The sequence below is a fragment of the Cryptotermes secundus genome, unplaced genomic scaffold, assembly GCF_002891405.2.
Source record: "Cryptotermes secundus unplaced genomic scaffold, Csec_1.0 scaffold166, whole genome shotgun sequence".
Classification (NCBI taxonomy): Eukaryota; Metazoa; Arthropoda; class Insecta; order Blattodea; family Kalotermitidae; genus Cryptotermes; species Cryptotermes secundus.
This window is the reverse complement of record NW_019720562.1, coordinates 270086-285854: the sequence shown is the minus strand read 5'-3', so window position 1 is coordinate 285854 and position 15769 is coordinate 270086. Positions and strand designations below refer to the sequence as shown.

The window sequence follows — 15769 nt, the reverse complement described above, 5'->3', positions numbered from 1 at the left end:
GAGAGACCCTGGCTTCAGATGTCGACCAGGAGGCTGGCTATCCCAAGTGAAGTTTCACGTGATTTATTAACTCTCTCCAGGTAAATGCCAGGATAGTACCTCATATTATCCACCACCGCTGGCTTCCACATGATTTCTTAGTCATTATTCATTAGTCATCAGATCATTTGACGCTGTACAGTCTAATCTGCTCAGAGTGTCGTGAAATAAACCGCAAGTAACTGCACGGCGATTCAGTATTAGTTGAACCTGGCACACGAAGTCTTGAATCAATTCCGCTGTAAAAAGATTTTAATTTTTATTTACATAAGACCGTTTCCCACTATATATTGGTGGCCGAACTTTCTTCACCGTCCCCACGACCGTCCGTCGGTCTCTGCGTCTGTTAAATTTCTTCTTATTGTTTTCTGTTATTTTTCATCTGCACAGGTTATGTAGCTCGAATCGAAAATGTTTATGAATTTGGAGTAAGGAAGGGAAAGGCGTTGTAAGAAGCGACAGTTATCGATTTTAATGTTTTTATTTTTAATTTTCTGCCCGAAGGGACTGAGGAAATTCACGAGAAACTTCAGTCTCAATACCGGATCTTCTAGGATTTATATCATGGACTTCCCTATTCCGAAGCGATTGTCCTAACCACTCAATCGCTAATTTTCGTTCGAAACTTCATACGCTAAAGTGTTTATCAGTGACGGATATCCGCATGAAGTGGAAGGCGGACGTCTGAATAGGCTGTGTAGTTAATGCTTACAGTGTGCTCTTCTAATGTAACCAGATGTTCCTGTGGGTGAGCAGTTGTGTCATCTTCATCTTTCGTGGTATAGGCCAATTGATATATTCCGAGTCAAAATCAATTTATTGGATTTTGGATCATTGTCGCTTGGTAGGACCCATCGATGTGAATTGTCACATCGCAATGAAATATTTGATGAATTTACGTACATTTCAGTTCTTATGTAATTAAGAATTCAAGTTAAGTTCTTTAACCCCTTGGATCTCCACTCTCATCACATATACTTGTTTATAGAAGCTCCATATAAATTACATTACCTGTTTCAAAATTTTAATGATCACCATAATTTAAAATTATTTACTTGGGCCTAATGAATTTCAGGCCTCCTTATTTTAGTGAGTGGAGTCGGTATAGCGACGGGCTACGGGCTCGACAGCCGGGGTTCGATTCCCTGCAGGGGTAAGGGTTTTCTGTTCTTCACAACTTCCAGACCCGCTTTGTGTTCACCCAGCCTCCTATCCAGTGGGTACCGGGGGTAAAGCGGCCAGGGCGTGAAGCTGACCACTCACTTCCGTCTAGTGTCGAGGTCAAGAACGGCAGAGCTATAGCTCTACTCCCCCATTATGTCTTCATGGCGTAGTGCTTAATTAATTAAGCACAGGGACAACTTCATCTGTAACTTACTTTAGTAATTATTTGTGTAATATTTTAACCAATATTAATTTGCGTAGGCAGTAACGTTTACGACCCAAGAGGAAATCTAATACAGAGACATCTGTTAGTAGACAGTGCACAGCTAAAGAATATGTTTGGGTATGATTATGGGACTTCGCTACTGTTTCGTTCAAAGGAACTGTGCTGGATATCTGTAATGCTGAAGTCCTTGTGGGAATGTAATAATCCTAGTTCGTGGAAGAACGCTTCATGATTGGTTGCGAAACAAGTGTCTGTTCTGTTTAGCCTTCTCGAGAAAATACTTTCCCAATTACGTCTCTCAGAAGGTTATTACTTGTTAATGCAAGTGAATGTTGATTAATGAAGTTGGTTGTAATGGAACTGTTCTCGAGTTTATTAATGCGAGGTTTTCGAACACTGCTTCCTTAGTAATAAAATTGGTTTGTCCAGGGTTCTTTTTTATCTGTGAAGGCGAGGAATTCACATCATAAAACTGAGTTTGGAACACCGGAAGTAATTCTATGATCTTCGTCATCTATATTTGTTTCCGTTAGTAGTATTTCAAGGAGTCGGGATAGCTCAGTCGGTATAGCGACGGGCTAAGGGCTGGACGGCCCGGTTTCGATTCCCGCCAGTGCAAGACTTTCCTCTTCTCCACAACGTCCAGACCGGCTGTGGGGCCGACCAAGTCTCCAGTGGGTACCGGCGGCTCTTTGGCCGGGTTAAAGCAGGAGGATCGTGAAGCCGACCACTCCCATTTGGTGCTGAGGCCAAGAAAGGCGAAGCGATACCTCCACACCCCCATATGTCTTCATGGCTTTGTGCTTAATTGATTAAGTGCAGGGAGAAGATTGAAAGTCGCTTAAGCATTTGACCTGATGTCTGTTGACTGCACGTTTCGGTGTAGTCGTTACCATTTCTGCTTCTTATTTGGGATGCTTTGGAGACTGCAATTCATAATTTCCCTTGGTCCTCCCAGGCTGTTAGTAGGATCCTATCTTAAAACAGATCACAGCATATGCGTACCATTTTGGCATTATGTAATGAAGAATGCTTAGCAATTGAAATTGACCATAAATTCAGTGGTCACCTATCCTAATAGGGAAGAATTTTCGTCTTTCCGGTAAGCATACATGGAAATCCTGTGGCCAATGCACGAAAGTTGTTTAATAGTTGGCTAAACGTACACACCTCTTTCTATATGTGATTGAGTTAAGAAGTACTTTAGGTTGTGCTCTTTTTACGAAATGCGCAGAATTTTATTGAAAGGAGCGCAAGAGAGAAACAAAGAAAGAAGGAAAGACATATGCTGAACGTGAAATACTGGTTTCATTTAGTTATAGAACAGTTCATCATATATATATATATATATAGTCGCTATACAAACTGCGCTGTCTCGGCCCTCACTTGACAGATGGTAGGATATATGTCTGTCAAGTGAGAGCCAGGACAGCGCAGTCGGTATAGGGACTGGCTATGGGCTGGAAGACCGAGTGGTTGGAATTGGAGCCCCAATAGGATAAAAAAAATTACCTACTTGTCGTCCAGATCGGTTCTGACGTCCATTCAGCCTTCTTTCCAGTGGGTACCGGGGGCTCTTTCCCTAGAGGTAGAGTGGCCGGGTCGTGAAGCCGACCACTCATCTGCAAGTAGTGCCGAGGTCGAGAAAACGTAGGTCAATACACCCTCTCCCCCACACGTCTTCATGGTGTAGTTCGTAATTAGTCAAGCACAGGACAACTGTACTTTTTTTACCTTTTATGTCAAATTACTAATATAACAGTAACTTCCATGTCTAGTAGTTTCTTCATCATCATTGGCCAAACAGCTCGTTTTGAGCCATCACTTTCCTTAGAACCAAATTTGTTGATTAAATTAAACCATCCGGATTTCACAACATTAATTTTTATATACGTACTTACACGGAACGTTGCTTCCATAATATAGCCCCTACAAGATAGAAGCATCCTAGTTCGTAGAGCAGATGGGCTTTATCTTGGTTCTCTGCATTACGTAAGTTTGGACCAATTTTGACACGTGTTTTTGTTGCATGTGTGAACATGGTTTTTTGACATACGAAACAACACAAATCTAAGCTCCATTGAAGAATCACCGACGTGCACTTACATGATTTGATGCGAATTGAAATCCTAATGTTGAACCAAGTATTTAGTCCCTTGGGTAGCAAAGACAGACCCACGTTTCACAATATTCACATTTTAGGTTATGTACATATTGTAATGTTCAGTTTTCGGTTCTTGACGGTACAAATATTTGGATGCATCCACCTTCGTAGCATGTATTTTTCTATGTGGCGAGGCTGTCTAAAAGACTGAGAACCTCTGGTTTGGGCAGTGAGTAGCTTCATAATTTGACTGTTCTTTTTAAGTAATGAAACAAAGATGGGTGGATGAACGGGTTGTGTAGCACGAAAGAGACCTATAAGAAATATGTTCGAAATTCAGAGCGAAATTCCTGAAGAAGGATACATTCGAGAGACCTAGGCTCTGGTGGGAAAATATATAGCGGTTTAGGATTTGAAATTCTAACACCGCTGTTTCGAAGGACTGCAGGGCGTTATATCCGAAAGATATAACTCTGTATTAAGAAGGGATGTGAGATGGGGACTGCATTAATTTCCGCAGGATGGAGGTTAGTGGCGGTCTCTTGTGAGCATGTAATGAACCTCCAGGTTTCGTACAAGGCAGTAATTTGGTAATCAGCTGAGTTACTGTCAGCTTTTGCTCCATGTAATTAGTTGGTCAGTTATGCAGTTTGAGCAATGCCGGCTGGATACGTTCAGCGTTTTTTTTTCTAGTTTTATATTGTATTACAGGTTCTTGTACATCTCTATTTTAAAGTGTACGTCATAGTCTGTTTATAGCCGGGAGGACCTCGGAACATATGGAATATAAGGCAGATACACGGACATACATATGCGCATACTAAATAATACAGTACTTACCCACATATACTGAAACTTGTGTAGCAGCTCCCAGTAGCCGCCGTGGCGGGAAATTTCTCTCCACTCATTCCAAACCGTGTGGCTTCTCACTCTCCGCTGTGCGGAGTCACATTTGCGCGTGAAGACATCAAAGTTCATGCGCAGACTCCAAGCGAAGTCCCCCCCCCCCATGTTTCAAGACTACCAGCTTTGCTTTCGGTCGCTTGTGCTCGTTGTGGTAATAGTGTAGAGTTGCACAGCGTTGGGGAAGGAAGTGGGTGTCGTTTCTTCATCCATCCAGTATATTGATCATGTGCTATTTATTGCCTGCTGGTTGGTGGCTGACGCGTGTGAGTGAGTTTGGTTGCTTTGTGGAGAGCCCGCTAGTCAAGAAAAACTGCCAGTAAGAAAATATGTAAATGGACTCAGCTTAGCAGTAATTGAGGTTGCTAGCACGATCTCTGCGTGACTTGTGGAAGAACTCAGTGTTCTACGAGCCAGAAATAATACAGCTACGCGATTGAAAAGGATCTCAGTTCCTGGGAAAGGGATTACAAGAATCCGACAAGTATTTTTAGTCAGCAGCTCAAATGTATAGAAGGTAAGATCGTCGATATTCGTGTTTTATTTCTCATTGTTCATCTGTACGTGTGCATATTTACAACGGATTCGTGTTAGTTTACTTGTGGAACTATTTCAGTGTGTATTCTGTGAATGGGGTATGTGAGCATTACAGCGTCTTGTATGGGAAGAGATTCAAAGACCTTGGTAGTCGGGGGCAGACATTTGTGACTGAAGTAGAACCGTTTTAAAGGCGTAAGTCCAGTAAAGATGAGCAGTAGTCCCCAAGGCCAAGGTCACCCCATATCTGTTGCCACCCTTCTTTGAAAAGCAGTACTAGAGTGCATTTCTCCCCTCTCTTGAGATAGGCTCTCTTCCCAGTCCGCTACCCCTTCCGACAACACAAAGCACGTGAATGAGAGATGAAGCCTGGATACACGAAACGTGTTTGCTTGTAACGTAAGGGGACATTCCTGTTTGCCGTCGACCCAAGAAGGCTGTAGCAATCGGATTTAAGAATCTGCAAGGTATGTAAAATAATCGACAGAAAACATCCATTCTTGAATGTGGGTTCGTTCACAGATTAGTGCATATGTTGTCCGTCCCCATTAACATCAGTAACACAAAGAAACGAACGAGGATCAGAACGTTATATTCCTTGTGCACTCTGATCCTGTATAATCGCTTCGCATGTAGGTGAGTGGGAAAACCCGCACCTAAAGCTAGTCATAAATGAGTCGAGTGTAAAAAAAGGCAAGGGTTTCGTTTTTACTGTGTGTTACATACCATGATATAATTGTTTTTGCATTTAATTTAACATTTGTGCTTGACGTTCTAAATTCTTCCGATTCAAAACTATCTAGATATGAGTGATTAGTTCTTTTGCGTTCATATCTTGTTCATTTGTCTACACCTTGAGATATAGAGGCAGTAGTAGAGCGAGTGGTGGTGGTGGTAGTAGTAGTAGTAGTAGGAGGAGGAGGAGGAGGAGGAGGATAATGATAATGATAATGATGGTTTGCGTCTTGTTGTCGGTGTATTTGAAGTCACGTAAATTCTCAGCGGTGTCTTATCACGACTGACCCCAGAACTGTTTCAGCGTTAGTTCGAAAGAGTAGTTATTATAGCGTCTTCAGTGAATGGACATCATCTACAAACTGAATCCAGACTGACGTTCGAGGAGCGGAAGTAGTGTGATGTCTGCGGAAGGGGGGGGGGGGGCTGTCGATGCATAAATGGTTGGCTTCTGCGTTTTTGTCTGTTTTCTAGTCAGCCTCTTGTGCGAGGTCAAAATCATGGAGCAGTTCAACACTTGCACATTTCCAAGTTTGCGGAACTGAGATGTTCATGCACCATGTAATGTTCAAAGAACAGTTCTGAAATCTGCAACACGAAATAATACTTCTGCTTCTGCAGGCTGATCCCGATTGAACTTCAAAAAGTGGTCTGTGAACTGTGTTAAGTCGTTTGGAATAGAGGTGGTGTGATTTCATATTTTCGAAATATTTATGAGAATGAAGAAAAATGAGAAGGAAAGGACTGGGTTGAACTTCTGCTTCGTGTTCGGAATGTCCCGGGTTCAAATCTCGGCAGGAAACAAGTTATCCTGCCATCGTGGTTTTATTCTTTCCCTCCGGGCATATTGCGGGATACCGATTGCTTTCACATCTTTTCCTGTTTATTACTCATTAATCTTATCATTCGATGCTGTATAATTTGATATGTTGAAAACATCGCTATGTAAACCAAGAATAAATAAGATTTGAATAGAAATTGAGAATTAAATAGAGTTAATTGAAATCAGAATGCTGTTATTCTGTACGACTTGGTGTCCTTATGTGCTGGTGACCATTCAACATTTCTGTGCACTTGCAGCTCGCGTAACTGCTGTCGTTAAGGATCCTGTTCATGTGTAGCTGGAATTTCAGGAAAAGAGGAGACATATTGTGTGGGATTATGTCATTCAATGTACTCGTACATTCTGTACCTTTTAATGACGTCGCGGTTAAGCACACATGTAACTTTTCTTCTGTATTCGCATTCATATTTGTAAGAAACCATGTCCTTAATAAACGACTGTTGATATTTGAAACGAATTTGACAATATGGCGTGGGCTTCGTGTATCCTTAAGTTAAGAATGAAGAAAACACATTTTGATTGGTTTCAGTTTTCTCAATTTCATGCATAACTGAGTCAAGTAAAAAAAAAACATCTGGCATGTTACAAGCGTAAATGTAGTATGGAAGGCTTGTTGCTGCAAGTTGCGCTTTGGCAACACTGTCATGTTGATACCTAACCTAGAAATTCTAACAGGCACAGTTTTTTTGTTTGTTGGGGTGGGATGAGACTGAGTCCACTTGGTACGTCTGCCACTATTTGGTCTATTGTACCAGGCCCGGATGATAGATGATGAATGTGGAGCAGTCGGAGGGATGAGAATTGGCAGGGGAAGCTGAAGTGCTCGGAGAAAATCTGCCCCAGTGCCACTTTGTCCAGCACAAATCCTGCATGACCTGACCTGGGACGCCTCTTTGGGAAGTCGGGCTACTAACCGCCTGAGCCGCCGAAGCTAAGGCACGGCCACTTAATATGCATACACGTATATACCACTGTGAGTGTGGGCAGAAATCCACACACCCATATATCGTATGAGCGGATTTTGTATACTGCAGTATTGAAAGGAATACGGAGAAGTAGGAAGAACAGTGTGTACTGTTCTTTTTTATTATTATTATTATTGCTAGTGGAGTGGGACTAAATCCCTTGTACTGCGGTCACTTCTGGTCTACTGTACCAGCCGGAGATGATAGGTGAGGGTGATTGTGGAGCAATTGGTGGAATGAAGGCAGGGGAAACCGAAGTACTCGGAGATAACCTGCCCCAGCACCACTTTGTCCACCACAAATCCATGTACTGTTGTTCATAAGTACTTCTATATGAAAACTTTACATGTCACGTCAGAGAACCAGTCAGAAACCTGCAGAACTGCACAGAAGTGGCAGCGCTGCTGTGACTTTGACGCCATATGAATTAAGGAGGCGAGATTTGAACACATTTCGGAGACAAGAAGGAAATGTTCCGTATTACCCCCAGGTTCCGTGTTACTGGCTATCCCACAGATGTTTTATTTGTGTTCATTCCGTTTTATAGGAGCCAGATCATTTTGCCGTTCAGTTTTGTACGTGTGCAAGGCATTGTCGTGTCTGACGTTCAGCAGAACACAGTGACACCTCTTTTCTTTTGTGCAAATTGAACTTGCTAAACAAGTGTTGTACCCAAACGCTACCACATGAAGACGTTGTAGCACAAGGCGTGAATTTCATTTGCCTTACACCGTTGCCATATTGCGTATGTGTACAATTGTTCTAGGTGAGAAGGAATCGAAAATCATTTGGTCCCCTAAATGTTGAATCTTATAATTTTGTTATAAGCCCGGAGAATTCTGTGAGCATGTGATGAACACGGCTTCAGATGTGACGGATAAGTCACGATCTGTTCCGAAGTCATTACATGGTTCGTCTTACCGGGAGGTTAAATCAGTTCATCAACGTGAGAACAGGCTTCGTTCGAGAAGTGATGTTCTGTCACGCCCGTGCTGGTGTTTTGTGTTGTGTACGTTACCGTGACGGGCGACAACTTTACTGTCCTTCACCCCCCTCCCCCCTACTTTCTTTCAATAAGCTGAAATGCTAGGCGTATGAAATCATGAAGTTATGTCTGTCCCATTTCAGCTGTTGCATCAGTTGTCAGATTATCACGAAACTTGGTGTGAATATTATGCAGTTGGAGGCCTCTCCGTTGTCATACTTCATAATTTTCTACATCCGTAATAGCAAGAGGACAGACAGCGAACTGTGTGGAAGTGAGAGCAACACTACTTAGTTCCTTAGTTATGGAGCTGAGCCCTTCTTGAGATGCAGCCACTCAAGAATTTCCCAGCATTTTATGGAACCCGAAGGTTCATTACCGTGTTCACAAGAGCCCTCCAGTGGTCTCTATCCTGAGCCAGATCACTCCAATCCATACCATCCCATCCTGTCTCTCTAAGATCCATTTTAATATTGTCCACCCACCTACGCCTTCGTCTTCCCAGTGGTCTCTTTCCTTCAGGCTTTCCCACAAATATCCCATATGCATTCCTCGCCTCCCCCATTCGTGCTACATGCCCTGCCCACATCATATTCATTGATTTGATCATTCTAATTATACTTGGAAAAGAAGTTATGAAGCTCCTCATTAAAAAGAAAAAAGAAGAAAAGTTCGAGAGTGAGGAACCAGCGCACCTGCTCACGCTGGTTCCTCGCCCTTGGATTTTTCTTATTGTTACGTTCCTCCGAAACTTCGGTTAATACAATATATACACGGCGCCACATCCAAGAAGAAGGCTTTCTTCATAGTTACCGCCGTGAAAACCTCAAATCTTACATGGCTAATTTTGTATTTCTTATTTTATATTTGTTTACATAAAATGCAGAATAACAACATAGCAGCCATGAGAGCATTTTCTATACTTTGCGGTTTGATGGAAAAAAAAAATTGAAGGACCACTAGGGGTAGGCATGTACATGAGGTTCTATCCTTTGCTGACTGGTTCACGGCGAAAGGCTCACCGCCGGCTGCTAGGCGCATAAGGAATTTGCCGAAGAGCCATTATACCTGATGGCCTATAACGTTTGAAATTAAAAGAAGTTATTACCTTTGTGGACTACTTGACCACGGTATGTTTCACGGTGAACAGTGCGGTTCGTGCTTGGGAGTATGTTTATTATATGTCAACATTGGATGGCAGTTTTCAGCTCCAGTAGCCATTTTTTTCTCAATTAAAATTAGTGAGCAGTGTGTTCCGTCATGATGCGGTATACTTTAGAGCAACATGTACTCGTATTTCTGTAAGAGACCTACGTGAAATACGGATCTGCTTGAAAGTGTCGGCGGAAATTTCGACATAAATTTCGTGAAGAAAGACGGACAATTTACAGTTTGGTGAATAAACTTGGATCAGCGTTACTCGTAATAGACAAGAAACTAAAACATATGAGCCGAGTGCTTACCGAGGAAAATTAGATGGCAAAGGAGTCAGGCTTGAACATACACTTAGAAACCCGCTGAAACATCTAGCTTAAGAGACTGGAGTGTCAAATTTAAGCGCATGAAGGGCAAAACAATTGCCGAAGCTTAGACCCTATAAAACAACAGAAATCCACATCTTGCAGCCGCGCGAACCAGGTAGCAGGGTTCAGTTTTGCAGTTAGTTTCTACAGTCTGTCGTCGCAGGTGAGATGAATCCGCAACTGACATTCTAGTCTGAAGAAGCGTGGTTTCACTTTCAGGGATACATAAATACGAAAACAGTTGCTACTGGAGTTCACGGAATCCACTTCTAAGCCACGAAGTCCTTCTCTGTCATGTAAAAGTTGGTGTCTGGTGTGCTGTAAGTGCAAGAAGGATAGAAGTAACTGCGAAATATATGCATAGGTAATTCTCGGGCAGTTCTTTCCAGAGTTAACAGCAGAAGAAAGACTGTATGGCTGGTTTCAGCAAGACTCCGCTGCTGCCGACTCCATGTACTTTGTGTCTATGCAGGCTTTGTCCGATGTCTTCTGGTACAGAATTGTCAGCAGTGATATTTGGCCAGCACGTTCACCCTCTCTTAATCTTCGTGATTTTCTCTTCTGTAGTGTTTGAAGGATAAAAGTTTGCAACAGTAACCCCAGAACGGAAGAACAAAAAAGTATTCGTAGAGAAATATCAAAGATTCCTGCAGAACAATATTAAAATGGATCTTAGAGAGATAGGATGAAATGGTATGTACTGGATTGATGTGGCTCAGGATAGGAGGCAGTGGAAGGATTTCATGGAATCCCAATGCCTTGGGATTCCATGAAATATTGGGAAATTCTTGAGTAACTGAGTGATTGACAGCTACTCAGTGACTCTGGTCTGTGGAATTAGTTGTTTGGTTAGTGTAATGGACGCATGTTCTAGGTGTATATAGTCTGCTTGCTCAGGGGTTTACAGCCTTATCAGCTGTGCAGTACTCTTCTTCAATGAATCTAGTATCGGTGACTCTTTGACTTACACATGCGGGCACATGCGTAGTTCATATGTGATAAGTACTGAAAGCCTTCAGTTTAAGTAGTAATGGCAGGCCCAAAGAGAGAATTAATGGTATCCAACATATGGTCGATGACAGTGGCCGCCCTGTTTAAGGTGCAAGATTTTTAACAGCTGACACTGGTTCAGATGCCATCCTGACCATAGGTTAATGTTCTCTCTCTTGGAGCCCTGTATAGGCATAGAGGCCTTATGGCGTTCTAGTCTCCAGTCCAAGAAGTACCGAATGTCTACAGAATTCGTAGTTTCAGAAGGCAATTCTGAATTGGAGCAGGCTAATCTTTGAAAGCTGAAGAACTGCCATCCATCCGTGAAAGGTATATTATGAGTCTGCCAGTGTCATCATCATTTAGACTTCCCACCTTCCATGCTCTGAATTGTTCTCAACTTATGAGATGATCAGTAACGTTTTGCCAACCCTAGAATGTCATCTGAGGCAATGGTTCGTCAAGTAACTAACTCATTTCTCGCAGTTCAAAACCATGCATTCCTACACCATCTTCGCTAACTAGATGGGATTGAAGTTCATGTGATATGTTGACATTCTTTCAGCTTTCCTGGCTGTGCCATTATTGTTGCATGTACGCTATTTCTCACATTCTTTCTCTACATGAATCTTACAAAGGTAATAATAAAATATTTTTCAGTTTTTTTGGCCAGGCAACAGCATTTGGCGTGTGCTGCGCGTTGTTAATTCAACACAATAATCTGTCACTATGGTGCGAGGTACTACTTTGCATAGTGGCGACATTCCCTGGATCCTGTGTAAGCCAGATAATTTCAAATTACCACAGAAACCAACAGTTATTTTTTTCATGGTACCCAACGTCTTCTTATATTAAGAATAGTAGTCCCCAACCTGAGGACGACGTTACTGCCTGTAAGGAGAATAATGAATCACTTTTTTCCCATGTGGCTTTTTGAATGCATCGACTGAGGGGTTAGAGTTCTTTTCCCGGTAGGGTCAAGAATATTCTGTTCTCCAAATCGTCCAGACCGGCTGTGAGGTCCACCCAACCTCCTATCCAGTGGGTACAAGGGACTATTTCCCCCGGGCTAATGCGGCCGGGGCGTGAAGCTGACCACCGTTTTAATGCAGCCTGATCTTCGTTGAATCATAGTCATTTCCTCTGCATTATTTTTTAAATACTTTCTTCTCTACAAAATTATGGATTTGTCCTCTGTTGAAAATTTCTGGAACTTTGTTTCTTTTCAAGAACTAAATCCAGTGTCCGCTAGAAGCCTGTTCAGAATTTGCCATTTCATCACGATCGCTGTTCAGTGAAGTAAGCAGTGCCTGTGATACTGGTGGTCCAGTTTCAAACATCGTCTGCACTCTAGATCGCACTGCACATCAAACAAAATCGCAATACTTTTCAAGGACACTTCCCCCACCATTCCATAGCTTTCCATTACTTGGTGGGAGAACCCGTTTCTTTGATTTCTTTACGCACGCTGAGAGTGAAGCAGAGTGAACTCCGACTTTACTTGTGATGACGGATGCGTTAGAAACAGCTGTTGAACACTGCCGTTTGCAGGCTTGCCTTGCGTGTGTTTCACTACTTCGGATGCACTGGCTAGTCTGAGATTAGTGACTGACTTTCTAGCGAGAAGTGGAGTCAGTTTATTTTACTCAGTAGTGAGTTGTCTAATACGACACAATACGATATAGCCCCGTTTCATGATGTATAATTTTGCCTCTCGCCGCTGTTTGAAGGCTGGCCATGAGTGTGCGTGTTACGGTTGGCCCCTGGGTGATTTTTCAGAGTGTAATCTTGTGAGTTATTACACCGTGTATTCTGTGTAGGTGGATACCAACGTTTCAGAGAAGTGTGCTGCCTCGGTCTTCAGGTTAGAAGCAAATATGGGGAGCGCAAACACTACATAGAGATGGGCAGCTCGGTGCTTTTGCTTGGCAATGTAGACTCCTTATGATCTTATGTATTATTGTGCTGTCATCTGTCCTTGTCAGCAATGAACTACAAAACTGCCAGGCAATAGCAGCCGTTATCAAGAGCACAGAGTGGGGAAAGAAGTCCTATACAACTTTCAGTCTCCCCCGTGTCCTCCACCGCCCAAAATTTATAACGGCAAAATACTCATAATATTGCAGCTGTGGACTGTTGTACTGCATAGGAACTTGCACCGTTTTGAAAATGTGTGTGTATGTGAACTGGTTTAACCAGTATCCACGCAAATGCATCAGAATAAAGGTTTATAGTAATTCATTTAAAAATACAAAAATGCCATCTGAATAAGTCCGAATTCCCCTATAAAAATGGACTAAACCATTTTGAACTGTATCGTACGTAGAGAGGCTTATTGTTCATAATCTTATACGACAGCTGAATTTGGGTAAACTTGAATTAAAAAATGTGTTTCCATCATAGATGTTTGTGTTCAACCTCAAAACTTTTGTTCACATATTACTGCTTGAAAGCTTTACTTTGCCTTCTATTTATTTTAATTGATTATAAATGATGTGAAACAAGTAATAATCCTGAAGTTTCCAGATTATTTTTCGCATATTTACTTCTACACAAGAAGAGACAGTGAATAAACAAGGGTAGGCTCTATTATTAGTTCCCCAGACCAGAACCCAAAACTATGCTTACGTTACATCAAAGAAATCTGTGGGTTTGAACTAACTTTTCGGCAACCGAAGATCATTCACGGAAACGCAGTTTTACAGTATTGAAAAATGATATTGAAGTATAGACTCTAGTTTCTAAGTAAGACCTCAGAACTTGAATAAGCAGAAAGTCCCCTTTTGCACGTAAGGTTGGCGCAGTATTATGACACCAAAATACAGATTCGAATTCATACCACGACTATTAACATTTCACTGGCACATGCCAAACACCCTTCACTAAAGTGGTTCATTGATTAAACCTTATGAATCTGAAATACAGTCATGTTCAGAACTCGATGTCACCAACCACCTCATACAATACACAAGCATTAGAAAAGAATCGGACTCACTTTTCTAATATAATTGAAAGCAGTCTAACGGCATGTATATTAACTAATACATTAGTCACCATTACACAGACCACAGTATGGCGTTCCAGTAATGTATAAGTTTAGAAATACAATACTATAAAGTTTCGAAAATTTAATATTCATATCTTCACAGATTTGTACTAACATCAAAAGATGTAGGAAGCTGGATACAGGTAATGATGATAAAGTAATTGAAATAGTACTGATCATACGACTCTTAAATATAGTTGTGTTCACAGCAATAATAATATTATTGTTAATAATAAAGCAAAACTTGATATGAGTAGTATGATACAAGGCAGAAAGAAATTAATTCCTTTCTTACTGATACACAGCAGACTTTTTCGACTTTGCGTTTCTTCCACTCTATGCACCTCCACAGCTGCTTCACACATCCACTCATCTGTTCACACATACTCTTACACCACAGAGGAATATAAATTATTGTCACAACTCTGATAGTACGACCCACCAATCGTTACTGCTGAAGTGAACTGGTAGACGCAATCCAGTTCAAGCTAACTTTGTCCTTAATGACAAGCTGTGATACGTTATTCGACAGAATTCAAATGAGTTATCTCCACCATCATAGCCTCCAGTGGAGTTACGGAAATACTCCAAGAATAGGTGAGTGACTTTCTGCATCCTTAAAATGTATGAAGACATTAATTGATGTCATGACTTGAGACATGCATTGCATGCATCAGGTAGGCCGCACACCGGCATGCGTCAAGACATGTAACAGTCAAGACACGATGTCTGCTACATGACGCAAAGAAAGGAGCACAGTTGAAACGAATGAGATTATGAAAACCGCCGCACACCGGTCTGAGTCATGATGCTGACGTCAGCTTCATGCTGTCGAATCACGAATGAAGAAAGACTGCGTGTTATGTCTCATGTCTTGATGCTTGTCTTGACGCAGTTGGTGTGCGGCCGCCCTCACAGTTGACACCATAAACCAGCTGTTGGCCATGGAACTCTTGATGTTACCAGAACATACAGCAGTACCCACATTCTGTTGTGTATGCTATGTGACATCGAAACATTTAGGAACACCATCAGAGTTTTCCCTCCTACGCCTCGTGGAGCATCAGATGCTCTAAGCAAGTTATGTAGGTCATCCAGAAGAGTATCACCATCGTCGATGCAGTTACTGCCACGCAGACCTCTAAAAGTAGTTAGTTAGTTAGTTAGTTAGTTATTGGAGAGGGTGGGTTTCCCCATGCACTTAGACCTGTATTGGTCCATTGTGCTTCCCTCTATGATTTCTGCCAGTCTCTATATCCTACCGGTACTGGTGCCTACCATCAGTCCCGCCCAGCCAGCGAGACCGGCTCTACTAGCTGAGAGGTATCTATAATGCTTCCTCCATCTACCAGAGGTACAAGAGACTGCTGGTGGCCGGGAAACGTCCGTAATTTGGCTCAGTGACCTCCTTTGGAGATATGAGGTTCTTTTACGTGCCGTAAAGCTACGACACGGGACCCACGGCTTAAAGTGCCTCCCGGAGGACTTGTTCCCTGAATTTTTCCGCCCTTAAAATTTCGACGACCTCCGCCGGGTATTTGAACCCGCGTACTACGAGTCATGCGGTGGGAACGTTACCTCTAGACTACGGAGGCCACTTCCTCTAAAAGTAAGGCCATTGATATTACTAGTCTTCAGGGTATATATGAACTGTGCCACATTTCGATTATCTTGTGAACGTCTTTACAAACTAATAGTACTAGATGTG

General features: G+C 42.2%; 1 protein-coding gene across 6 annotated transcripts in view; it reads left to right on the top strand.

Moving 5' to 3' along the window:
* LOC111868233 (cytokine receptor) overlaps positions 1–15769 on the top strand; it is a 474286-nt gene that overhangs the window by 250748 nt on the left and 207769 nt on the right. Inside the window, exon 1 of one of the 6 annotated variants that reach the window (XM_023858700.2) lies at positions 4605–4953. The exons of 4 other annotated variants lie outside the window; for them this stretch is intronic. The gene's annotated coding sequence lies outside the window, so the exon portion shown is untranslated. Of the gene's footprint in view, positions 1–4604; positions 4954–5421; positions 5441–15769 lie in introns of those variants that run through there. One more of the 6 variants, XM_033753026.1, reaches the window with a different exon arrangement.